The sequence below is a fragment of the Polypterus senegalus genome, chromosome 3 (genome assembly GCF_016835505.1).
Source record: "Polypterus senegalus isolate Bchr_013 chromosome 3, ASM1683550v1, whole genome shotgun sequence".
Taxonomy (NCBI): Eukaryota; Metazoa; Chordata; class Cladistia; order Polypteriformes; family Polypteridae; genus Polypterus; species Polypterus senegalus.
The window spans coordinates 226,208,567-226,222,140 of record NC_053156.1 but is presented as its reverse complement, the minus strand read 5'-3'; the positions used below and the strand labels follow the sequence as shown (position 1 = coordinate 226,222,140).

Here is a 13,574-nt window from a genome sequence, read left to right as displayed (position 1 = left end):
ATATACTGTACCATATGCATACAGTATTTTACACAAAACACCTTTACTATAAATATATTCATATAGTAACATTCAGTTTGTTCCAGCCTGATCCTGACAGGATGAGCTCTGGCCCGTATATTATTTAGAAGTCAATAAAACTGGTTTAGAGGAAGTTTTGCTGTGATACTGTCCCTCAGCTTGTTCTTTATTAATGATTCATTTCTGCCAGTGGAAATGTAGGACACCAGTGAAAGGAGCACCTTATGTAGCTGTACAGCATTATATACAGACAGGTAATAGCACTGCAAATTACCAATGGTCATGTAACACAGCTTCTAAAAACAGAAAAAGGGTAATGGCACAAGGAAGTGCAACTAAAGCTTCAAATTAATCAGCCTGGAATGAATAAACTAAAAAGTGTTTCAGTATGAACATTATCAGTCTTTTAAGACTGCGGGAGTTACATGAATAAAAAAAAATTAATTTTACAAACATTACCACAGCAAAAAGCTAATTAGGCTTTTGAAATCCATAAACATTAAAGTTTTTTGATCATCAAGACATGCAAGACTCAGTGTAGATGACTGATAAAATGCTTTATATGTTCAACTATTAACTGCAATGTTTGAGATTAGGTGTTCAGCAGGCGAGTTATCTTAAGAGGAAGTGGAACCATGAGATGCAATTACAATCAAAATGGTTAATGTATTTTACAGCGAGTTTCAGGTCCAGGGAAAATGTATTCACCACTTTTGATTAGATACAAACTGCTCAGTAAGTTATCAGACAAAACTAGGTTTAATTGAATTTGAAAATAATGGCCAACTGTAGTTGCAAGATACAAAAATAATTTGTGCCTGAAGACCTATTTTATGTTTACTAAATAGATTATATACTTACTGTTGTATTTGTTTTTGTGTGCAAAGATATTAGAGTTAGAGTTAAAAGAGGCTACCTACTGCATATCTCTGTACATGCGACAATACTGCTTCTACAAATGTGAAACTCAGTTCAAGCACGTTTCTTGCTATGGACTATGACCTGAAACTGTTCTTCACAAGATGATATGTACCTCTGTATGTAACTGGCAATCAGATTCACAGCTGTATATTTTCAAACAGACTTGGCAATACAAGAAAACTCTTGTGCAAGGATAAGCTAGTTACCTTACCTCATTTCCCTTTTCTGTTTCAGAAAAGCACATATGTCATAAGAACATCCTTGTGTAAATTACAAAAGCGATGGTCTGCCTTATTTTTTCCAGTAAGAGGAAGCTTTACAGTATGACAGAAGCATCTTCTTAAGTGACCCTGGCAAAATGAATTGATATTCTGGTGCCTCAGAGGACATCTTATGAAATTCAGGGATTTGAATAGCTTCCTGTGCTAAATCTAAATAATACACATTTGTCCAAAAGTCACTGTTCACCCACACTTTTGTAAATTTTCCACACTGGCTTTATGAAGTTTTGCCAAGTCACCTTGGTGCTGTGAAAGGTTTAATAGCACATAAGCAATCTGACTTTTCTCCCAAAAGAACAAAGAATAAACATCACGACTAGTCTAAACAAAAGGAAAATCAAACAACCATGGTTAACAAATAGGCCTGGGTAAAAATATTATTTTTCTGGTTAATCATTATTTTTCACTTTAACTATTCGATCCGTTCTTAAAGTCTCAAGATCGATCATGTTAATCTCTATCCTGCTCAATTATTATGTGTAGATTTTTGCTTATCTTCATTTTTCACGTCTGACCCAGGAGATGTTGCTAATGTGTCTGTTAAGGCTTTCTACGGAAAATGCTCTTTACTATGAGTAGCCCTCACTGCGAGACACTGGATGGGGCAGATTAGGGGGGCGGGGTTCAGACATCTAACTATGTAAATGCAGGAAACGTTAAATGGGCGAGTCTGAAAGCCCATGTATGTGCACGACCTTCTAAGCTCCGTCCCAGAGTTCCAGCCCTAACTTGAGACTGCTGAACTTACAGGGCAGCAGATTCAGACATGACCGTTACATCTCGCTAAATTAAAAATGACTGAGTACCTGTGGTGGATGTGTTGCAGACAAGCGCGCTGCATGCCAGTCACACCAGAAGCAACCTCACTGCATATACAGTATGCAGAGCTAATAATATGACTGGCTGGCTGTTGTTCTTTTCTACCATTTTCAATGTGCTGTTCCATCGTGTGACCGCATCAATCACAAGTTTGTCCAGAAAATGTTGCTTCTCTTTTAGCACTTAGCTAACTGTAATGCTATGGTGAAAAAAAGTTTCCAATGCGTGTCACCCAGCCAGCCTACGATACCAAAGTGAGTATGTGTAGAAAGCAGCCAACATGAAGTAACTGCATAAGCTATACTATACGGATCATATCAGTGATGTTATCAGTCAAGATGATTGGTTCTTTGCCTTTTATATCAAACTAGCAGAATACCCGCGCTTGGCAGCGGAGAAGTAGTGTGTTAAAGAAGGAAAGAGAAAGAAAAGGAAACATTTTGAATATAACGCAACATGATTGTCAATGTAATTGTTTTGTCACTGTTATGAGTGTCGCTGTGATATATATATAGCAAAATACCCGCGCTTCGCAGCGATGTCATGTGTTAAAGAAGTTATGAAAAAGAAAAGGAAACATTTTAAAAATAATGTAACATGATTGTCAAAGTAATTGTTTTGTGTAGTTGGCGGCAGCGTCACAAAGTTTTTTTCGTCTAGCTGCATCAGAAAACGTACCACAACGTCTGACACGCCTCCTTTTTAGTGTTTTCTCACAGCTTGGATTGCTGCCGTCATATATATATATATATATATATATATATATATATATATATATATACACATACATATACTTGTGTGTATGTTTGTATGTGTCTATATGTGTGTGTATAGCTTTGGTCACTGAGTGCAAGGGAAAAATAATAAAATATAGTCTATAAGTTATTAAACAGTAAAACATTAACGCTTTTAAGAAGTACAGGTACATTGAGCACTACTGGAGTGGTTTCAGGTAAACTACATTTTAAAGACTGTGTAACACAACAGGTAAGTAACTAACAGCAGCTAAAATGTATATGGATCATCTCTCGGTAGTAGATCCCTTTTGAAAGGCGCTACACGACGGCTGTGGTATAGAAATTACATTTTCTATGTGAACGCTCAAATTTGTGCCTCTGGTAATGTGCCTTACCGGCATTTAAAGAAAATTAGTTTTGTGTCCTCTGCAGTGTTAAGAGAGAAAGGCTTTGGTTTGGGATAAAAGGAAAAAGGTGTAAAGAAAGGAAAGTTGCCTTTTCTTTTATATAGTATAGAGAGATGTGTTCGCTGACGCTATGATCGCCTTTTGGGGACAGTCGCGGTGGGTCTTGTGTAGACTGGTGAGACGTCCCTGCCATTAATCAGCTGTGATGGCACTGTCAGTCCTCCACTGTGCGTGTCTTCATAATCCGAGGTGAGGACCTCATAATCGTATACGTGCAAAAGAAAGTGTGAATCGCCTTAATATTATTTTTCCGTGGTGTAGAAAAGGGGTCCCGTGTTTGCACTTGTCTGGGCTATAGCGCAGGGGGAGGATGAAAAAAATTAAAAGTGCTCACTTTGACTTAAGGCAGAAGCGCAGTCAGCGTCTCAAAGGCCGGCACAGCTATGCACGCGCGCTGGCTGCTCGACTTTTGCTGGGCAGGAGACCACAGTTTTTGCAGACACGCTCATGATATCAAAAGTCTCAGCGCTCTTTGGAGGTCATTCATATATTATATATATAGCAAAATCCCGCGCCTCAGCGAGAAGTAGTGTGTTAAAGAAGTAATGAAAAGAAAAGGAAACATTTTAATAATAACGTAACATGATTGACATTGTCATGAGTGTTGCTGTCATATATATGCCTGCCTAAATAAGTCACCCTCGCTTTGCTCTTACTTTATTTACCGCTCATTTAATCATGGCTATTGGCGGAAAAATTATAAAATGGAAGGAGGATGGCTTTACCAAAACAATTATTGATGGCGAATCGATTATTCATAAAGCTTGAATTGGTGATGTTTTTCTGTGTTAACCTCATATTTTTTCAGACTTCTTCTCAAACTAAGGTGGTGCGAGGGTAAAATGAATGGGATGCGCATCAATGTAATCGTGTACAGTACCAGGAAATCATGCATTGACAAAAGCTCCCTTTGCTTGTAATGCAAAGTGTGATTAAATGCATTATTTTTAACGCGTTATGGAGCACATGCATCAAGCTTCTCAGCTGTGCTTGTGCTAAGAAAAGGAAAGATTTTAAAAATAACGTAACACGATTGTCAATGTGACCTTTTGTAAGTAGTGCCTGGAGGATTCAGTGTGGAGAAACTCAAGAGATAGCGTGTGTATTAACTTGTGGATTTTTCTGTGAGTATTTGGTGGCAGTCTGACGAAGTTGCTGAAGCTCAGCTCAGACCGAAATTAGATGAATGGGAGGGGAGATGATGACGTGACTCCCTCACCTGCCTTAACTGTCAATCCCCACAAACACAGTCTCTCGGAATTTGCATAAGCACACCCCTTCACCTACAATTTTAACTTAGTTACAAAGTGATCAAAACTCTCGCTTATATCCTGCGTCCTCTCATTAAACTTGTATCCCGCATTACCTGTGGGCATGTGAAACGCCAGCGGTAGCCTGTCTATGAACTTAATTTAAAGTTTAGGTTTACACCTTGCTTTCTTTCCGAGGTAGCAACACTCATGAATATGGTAGTATGTGTCACTCGCTCGCTTCTTATTGTTTCGCTGCCTTCTCAATTATATAATGCATGTTTTATTAAGCGCTTTTTGGAGGTCTTCCTGGTTTTCTACGCACTGCGTTGACAGTCAGTTCACGTGATTACGTGGGAGGCGTGATGATGTCACACGAAACTCCGCCCCCCCACATCATTGCAGCTCAACTCCATTACAGTTAATGGAGAAAAATACCTTCCAGTTATGACCATTAGGCGTAGAATTTCAAAATGAAACCTGCCCAACTTTTGTAAGTAAGCTGTAAGGAATGAGCCTGCCAAATTTCAGCCTTCTACCTACACGGGAAGTTGGAGAATTAGTGATGAGTCAGTGAGTGAGTGAGTGAGTGAGTGAGTGAATGAGTGAGTGAGGGCTTTGCCTTTTATTAGTATATAGCTGGGTTTATACTTCACGCGACACGACGCATGCTGCAGTAGACACTCCTGCTACGCAACCGTTGTACTGTTTATACTTGCGCACGTACTTTACGCAAATCTGGAGGAATCCACCAGGTGGCAGCACAAGATATCACGGTGAGAACAGGTTCGGCTTCGCTGTGTTCTGAAAGGCCTGGAACACCCATTAAATTCCGATGGCACCTTACCTCAATATCTCTGAAAAGGATGTTTAATGATTAAATTCATCAGTCCAGGGATTTGTCCATTTCAGCTAGCATTGGGCACGAGGCAGAAACAATCCCTGGACGAGGCATCAGCTCATCGCAAGGTGAATACAAGCACTCACATACACTAGCATCATTTTAGTGTAACCAAATCTGCAATACACTAGCATCATTTTAGTGTAACCAAATCTGCATATCATTGGAAGAAAAATCGGAGCACACTGAGGAAACCCAGCAGGAAAACATGCACACGCAGGGAATACCAGCGATGTGACACCCAGCAAGACAGAAGCGCTAACGCTCCGCCACCGTGTCATTAACAGTATTCATTATTTAAACAAAATTACCGATTTATCTGTAAAATGTAACAAACATTCTTTAATGCATTTCATCATGAAAGTGATATCAAGTATAAATCTAAGAATTCTAAATGTGCAAAGAGTTGTAATATCATACATTTAATGTGCTCAGTGTGGTGATCTATTGCTGTTTGCCGCTGCTGTCAGTACCGAAGGAAGCCCTAGAAAAAAAGATGACACAGAAAACAGTATGTGAGACTTTTAAAATGTATTGTGTCATTATGATTGGGAATATGCGACACTTGAATATAAAAGCACCACAAATGCATCTCTATTTTTGCTTCACCACATCGAACCATTCATCAAACACCGAAGCGCGCACACCCATCTCATAGGATCCGCAAAGAGGCTCTCTGTCACATGTAGATAGTAATCACAGACTCTGACGTCACATTCCAACTTTTAGCACACTGCGCCCCCCCGACTTTTTGCTGGTACTGCAACTCGCACATACGTCACATTAATTTCTGAGGACCTGCTCAGAGGAGGCATCAAATTAACGCTGGAAACGCATGGCAGCCATGATGCAGGCGTGTACACGTTCTGAGCGTGAACTATAAACAAGCCCTTAGACCCATGGATTTTTCAGGCTGCAAAAATGCTAACAGCACTAGTCTTGAGCGTTTCTCAGGCAACAGTACAGACGTGTCTTACAGAAGTGTCAGGCCTGCACGTTACCTGGGCAACAGTGTAAATACGTCTTCTTCTAGCCTCATAATGGCGTCTCACAAGAAGAGTTTTTCAGCAGCCCAGATGTTGCATGCTCTTGACAGTGAATCGAGCAAGTGATGTTGAGGAGCCTCTCATCAGCAGTTATGATGGAGTGAATCTCCCTTCAGGCTGTAAACCTGAAAAGGACATTTAAACTGTAATTGATGCTGATGAATCCGAAAGGGACGCTTGTGTTTGGGTTTCCGTTGACCCTGCTTCAAATAAAACAGCACCACCTTGTTTTGATTTTACGGGGCAGCCAGGAATAAAAGTGAACGTTGACAGCCAAGATCCACTTATTGACTTGAAGTTATTTCTTGATGATGACGTAATAAAAAGAACTGTTGTTGAGACAAACTGTTATAATGAACAATGTTGGGTAAATGACTGTACACCTAAGCAGTTTTCCCATTTAAAGATATACCACACAAAAGACTTTGACAGTGTATACAGTATTAGCATTATTATTATTATTCATCATATTATTTGTATCAGTATTATAATGTACTTTTTTTTTTTTTTGTTCCACATCTTCCAAATACTGATATTAACTGTTTGTTACTAATCAAGTATTTCTTCTTAAATGCTTATGCATATGTTATGAAGTCACTATGTAGACACCCGTCTAATAAAGTGTTACTAAAATTTGCAACATTATAGTAATGTTCTCTATACATGGTTACATAATCTCTAAAAAAAAAAACCACCACTTCAAATACATTAATGCATGCTAATTCAGTCAACATAAAATCAATATTAAATCAACTTGGAGCCTTGTGAAATCAGAATCGAATCGGGACATCAGCCAGCCAGCCAGCCCTATTACTACATCAGCATGACAGAAGGCCATGGACAGATATTAGTTTTTGGCAACAGAATAGCTGGAATGATTTTTCATACATGGAGTATAAGTTGTAATGTGTCTTGTGATCATATGTATATAAGGGAAAGAAAAAAAAAAATTCTTTATCATGGCAAATGTTTGCAATGCTAGACAGAAGCATACACTAGACTCAATTTAAACTCACAAGTACACAGACACAATCTTGAGAAACTGACTGCCAAGAAACAGGCAGACAAAACTAAGAATAAGAAATCTGAAAAACTAAATTTGAATCAAATTAATGTTGACCCTAAAAGAGCAATGATATCTAAAATGTTGCTGCAGACTCTGGCCTACCAATACAGGCATGCATGATTTTCATTTTTAAATGTGTTTCCATAAACATCTCTGCATATGAGTCACAAGGTTAAAATTAATTTCAGAAGAAAGCATCCATTTCAGTAATCTGTTTGCTCACGTTCAGTAACAGACCAGCTTAAAAGTTTGTGGTGATAAATACTATTCCTACCTCTTATAGGAACACTTGAGTTATGCTGATTTTTGAAAAAAATGCTCAAACACTTAAGTAAAGTAATGCTAAAACAATGAGTTACATTTTTAACTTCTTCAATAACAGTGCTAAGTATAAAGTAGTCAGGCTTTATATTCAGCAGGGTTGAAAAAAATAATGCATTATTTTCAGAAAAAAAAGGGAAGTTTGAGCAGTGTTTATTCCAGATTATGAACAAAATGAAAAATGATTTTCTTTATTAACAGGGCATAATTGTATGTATAGAGTATACTGTATGTGGGGATGTTCAACTGAATGATACAAATACTGTACATTATTTTATTTTGCAGTCAAAGGCTTTCTTCAACTTTTAACCCAGCAGTTTTGAAGAACAAGGTCAAAGGGTACAGGAGCGTATTGTGCCCTCAATGGGTGTAAAGCAGGAACCATTCATCACTAGGAAATCTCCTGCAGACTTACACACAGCAGTATACATATTGTACAGTATGTATAGCAGATTAAAGTACTGTATTATATATACACTTTATAAATACATCAGGCAATATCAATCCTGAATGACGATACCTAAGAAATAAAAAAATACTATTTTATGATTTATATTACAGCAACAGGTACTGTATAAAATGCTTGTATGTCATACATTAACACATCCACAAATATTACTTTGTATTAGGTCATTTAAGCATTGCTAATCCAACAACAAAATGAATTTAAAGGAGTGAAAAACATCCACATAAATATGGGGAAAGTAATGCATACTACACTCACTATAGATATTTTGATCTTTGAAACATGTATGGGCTTGGTCCTTGTGAGGTTACAACACAGCACAATGACAAATATAATGAACAACATCGAAAATAAAAACATATGTTTTAAGATAAAGGTAATAAACATTCATTCAAATGCTTGCTCTTCTTCACACTAATCTGACCAATAATTAAACTTGTTAATCTAAATTAGTTTGTTTTCTTAATAGGCTGGTTCAAAATTCACCTATGCTCTTTTTATCATTATTCATATTATACATGAAAAATTAATAAGTGAAATACAAAACTGAAACTCTAGATGAAATGCAATATATCTGAAAAATGTGTAAAATGACCAAAATATTTTTTACCAAACAGCTTATCACATAAGGATACTATTACTGTGAACCTAAAAACTGAGACATCACTAATGTTGTGTTCGTTAACCACTAACTCTAAAGTGTAGCTTTAAGGTTTGAAATACAAAAGAACCTCTTTCAAGGAGGTTAATATCTATTTTTCAGACATTTGAAACAAAAGCTCCAACACATCAGGCTTTTCCGTTTTCTAAAATTTTAACCCCTAAAGGCATCTAAAAAAGAAAAGTTGGTAAAGTTGTTCTGTCAACAACATTTTACATCAGTTTTGTCATCATTGATAAACTTAACAAATTGCCACTCACGTTTACCAAAGTGCTTAGAGAAGAGGAAGCCAGCGCATGCCTTTTAAGCTGTAGAAGATAATCACATACGGTAAATAAAATCCGTCCACCTCTGGTTACTTTAGTCTTGTACGTGCAAGCCTGTATTCCAGGGAGAGGCTGAGTTTTTGTTATCGGCCTATGACGGGAAAGGGGGGGGAGAGAGAGAGAGAGAGAGAGAGAGAGAGAGAAAAAATGACAGAAAGAGGGTGGAGTGTTACAACAGTTGTTCACTATGATCAGGAAATGAGAAAAAAAAAATTGCAAGACCCAGAGCCTGCAGCTGATGAAAAAGACATGTGTCAAATACTGCACAGACACAACCATAATTTTATCTGTAGCACGAGGTTGAAGTAGACTTTTCAGTACTAATGAGTAAACGTGTATAAGTGAATGTCCTTAATAGCTTAATGACTAACAAAGGCAAGCAAATAATAAGATCACACTGGGCAATGCCAAGACATGAAAAACAATAAAGCAAATGCATCTTCTGGATAGAAGGCTGAATTTTAAATTGCTGCAAACATCCTTTTATACCAGAAAAAACACAATTATTTAGTGGTTTTCTTGAGGAGATAACTTCACTGAACATTTTGGCACCACATGTATGAAATGTATAAAGAGTGTGAAGATGCACAGCTTGAAATTTTGCACCTGAATTAGAGCCCATGCCTGAATAGTGAGTAAGAAATTATCATAATTCACAAATCATCACTTCTACAAGTTCAAAGAACACTTAATATAGGAAGCAACACAGCCAGGAGAATCCTGTTTTACTGTAACATACTGGAAGACATAATAAATGTATTTTATATATTTAAACTCAATATTCACGTCACATCAAGTAGTGCAACAACTCCAAAAAATTGTCAGAATGAAACCTGACTGTCCGTGAAGTATAGAAAAAAAAATTCAAGCCACTTCAGTCTAAGACAAGGTAAATATACAGGTGCTGGTCATAAAATTAGAAGATCATGACAAAGATGATTTATTTCAGTAATTCCATTCAGAAAGTGAAACTTGTATATTAGATTCATTCATTACACACAGACTCATGTATTTCAAATGTTTATTTCTTTTAATTTTGATGATTATAACTGACAACTAATGAAAGTCCCAAATTCAGAATCTCGGAAAATTAGAATATCAATTAAGACCAATGCAAAAAAGGGATTTTTAGAAATGTTGGCCAACTGAAAGGTATGAACATGAAAAGTATGAGCATGTACAGCACTCAATATTTAGTTGGGGCTCCTTTGGCCTGGATTACTGCAGCAATGCGGTGTGGCATGGAGTCGATCAGTCTGTGGCACTGCTCAGGTGTTATGAGAGCCCATGTTGCTCTGATAGTAGCCTTCAGCTCTTCTGAATTGTTGGGTCTGGCATCTTCCTCTTCACAATACAGAAAATCTATGGGGTTAAGGTCAGGCGAGTTTGCTGGCCAATCAAGAACAGGGATACCATGGTCCTTAAACCACGTACTGGTAGCTTTGGCACTGTGTGCAGGTGCCAGGTCCTGTTGGAAAATGAAATCTGCATCTCCATAAAGTTCGTCAGCAGCAGGAAGCATGAAGTGCTCTAAAACTTCCTGGTAGACGGCTGCGTTGACCTTGTACCTCAGAAAACACAATGGACCAACACCAGCAGATGACATGGCACCCCAAACCATCACGGACGGTTTAAACTTTACACTGGACCTCAAGCAATGTGGATTCTGTGCCTCTCCTCTCTTCCGAGACTCTGGGACCTTGATTTCCAAAGGAAATGCAAAATTTACTTTCATCAGAGAACATAACTTTGGACCACTCAGCAGCAGTCCAGTTCTTTTTGTCTTTAGCCCAGTCGAGACGCTTCTGACGCTGTCTCTTGTTCAAGAGTGGCTTGACACAAGGAATGCGACAGCTGAAACCCATGTCTTGCATACGTCTGTGCGTGGTGGTTCTTGAAGCACTGACTCCAGCTGCAGTCCACTCTTTGTGAATCTCCCCCACAGTTTTGAATGGGTTTTGTTTCACAATCCTCTCCAGGGTGCGGTTATCCCGATTGCTTTACACTTCTTTCTACCACATCTTGTCCTTCCCTTCGCCTCTCTATTAATGTGCTTGGACACAGAGCTCTGTGAACAGCCAGCCTCTTTAGCAATGACCTTTTGTGTCTTGCCCTCCTTGTGCAAGGTGTCAATGGTCGTCTTTTGGACAACTGTCAAGTCAGCTGTCTTCCCCATGATTGTGTAGCCTACAGAACTAGACTGAAGAGACCATTTAAAGGCCTTTGCAGGTGTTTTGAGTTAGAGTGTGGCACCAGGTGTCTTCAATATTGAACCTTTTCACAATATTCTAATTTTCCGAGATACTGAATTTGGGACTTTCATTAGTTGTCAGTTATAATCATCAAAATTAAAAGAAATAAACATTTGAAATACATCAGTCTGTGTGTAATGAATGAATCTAATATACAAGTTTCACTTTTTGAATGGAATTACTGAAATAAATCAACTTTGTCATGATATTCTAATTTTATGACCGGCACCTGTAAAATGTGTAGTAATTTATATCTGTTTCCTAAAACAGTTTAAACTCATTTTAGCCTCAAGGTGAAATTAAGTCCTTGTGGGGAGTTATCCAATGTGGGGAGCATCCTACACAAGACAGGAATCAGTCCAGCACCACCACAGAACATATTCACAGTGGGCCAATACACAATGTAGTAGATTTTGCAACTACCCTATAATCCATCTTTGATTTTTAATCCTTTAATCACCATATAGAACTTCATGTATTAAGAATTAAGATGACAAAAATCAGAGATCAAGTAATAAAAATCTTACAGACATGGAAAAAATGTTTAAATACCACATTGACCAGGCGGTGATCTTTACCAGGCCTAATGGAGATGGAAGGAAGCAGTGCCATCTATTGTACCACAGTGCTACTATGGAAAATAGTACTCTTCTATACACTACAGAACTTTATCCAAGACTAACTGAACACAATGTATTTCTAATAGGACAAACGAAAAATATAGTAAGCAGATACTGCAAAATAAACCAAAAATATCAAGCAAGAAATGTAAAGGTCTTAACTCATTGCTCTCAGTAGCACCATCATGTTATGAAGGAAAGTCAGCATTCCAGACTACACTGTACATTTCTTTAGTTCTACAGGTACTAATCTGCAGATGGTGAGACAGGGAAAGGTTGTAGGCTTGAACAGCATAAATCATCTGTAACAGCAAGTATAAAAAAAAAATTTCTGTTAAACTTGTCCCTGTAACGATCAGAAAGGATTTTTGTATCTGCTAGAATATACTGTATTTTAGTAAATTAAGTCACTTACAGCAGGTCTAAAAAGGGATGGGTAAATTAATTATAATTTAGTACAACATAATCAGAATTGCTCAGCATGGATGTAAAAGCTTTTGATAATAAAACACTGGAGCTTTACCTACTGAGAATATGGTTGTTGTTGTCATATATAAAGTACATAGATTACACACTGGAACACATTATTTATAGCTCAGCAGGGGCACTTTGATTTTTTGTGTCTTTAAATAATAGGAAGAGTCCTCCCTGTAGGCCTGTAATTGCCTTTGTACAGAGCCCTTCACAGTGATTACAGGCAGATTAAAGGTCAGCCTTGATATAAGAAATCATGTGATGTTTACCTAATAGCACTCCTTTATTTGTGGAAGTTCCAAGGTGATATGACCACATTCATTATTGGAAATTAAAAAAAGCATAATTTGGTCTGAAATATGCAAGGCAAGCAAAATCTAGCAATTATTGTAAAATTTTTGTCACTTGCATAATGTACATATACTAAGTCAGATAACAAGCATTAATTCAAATACAGGAAGTAATTTTTGGACATGTAAGTACAAGGTAAAAATAAGCATGTGGGACAGAAGATGGTAAAAAATTTCAGCAGTACTAATCACTTCATGAGCTATCAATTCTATTTTCTTGTTAGTGTCCACCCTTTAAGTCAATTAAATTGTCATTTTTTTCTACTGAAAGTTAAAAAGGAATCCAGTATAATATGTTGCAACTTTACTGCAAATCTTCAGTATACTAATTGTTCAACATTCACCTCACAGTCTTTTCAAAAATGGAATAAATGCACAAAAAACAAGACACCTATGTACCCATTTGTTGCAGACTAAAAGACATTTTAAAGGCCTTTAGGTAGGTCATTATAAAATAATCAGGAAATGCAAATGTACACAGTTAATCAAGTACAGACATACTTAAAACAAACAGACTTAACATAGTATTCAGTTAAAAGTAAAAAGAACCCTAGAAATATATATCTGTCATTGTGATCCTTGAAGGCTAATACTG

General features: G+C 37.4%; 1 protein-coding gene across 3 annotated transcripts in view; it reads right to left on the bottom strand.

Moving 5' to 3' along the window:
- LOC120525937 (F-actin-monooxygenase mical1-like) overlaps positions 1-13,574 on the bottom strand; it is a 115,581-nt gene that overhangs the window by 99,805 nt on the left and 2,202 nt on the right. For 2 of the 3 annotated variants that reach the window (XM_039748647.1, XM_039748643.1), the window contains exon 2: positions 9,218-9,374. The gene's annotated coding sequence lies outside the window, so the exon portion shown is untranslated. Of the gene's footprint in view, positions 1-6,398; positions 6,474-9,217; positions 9,375-13,574 lie in introns of those variants that run through there. The other variant, XM_039748644.1, reaches the window with a different exon arrangement.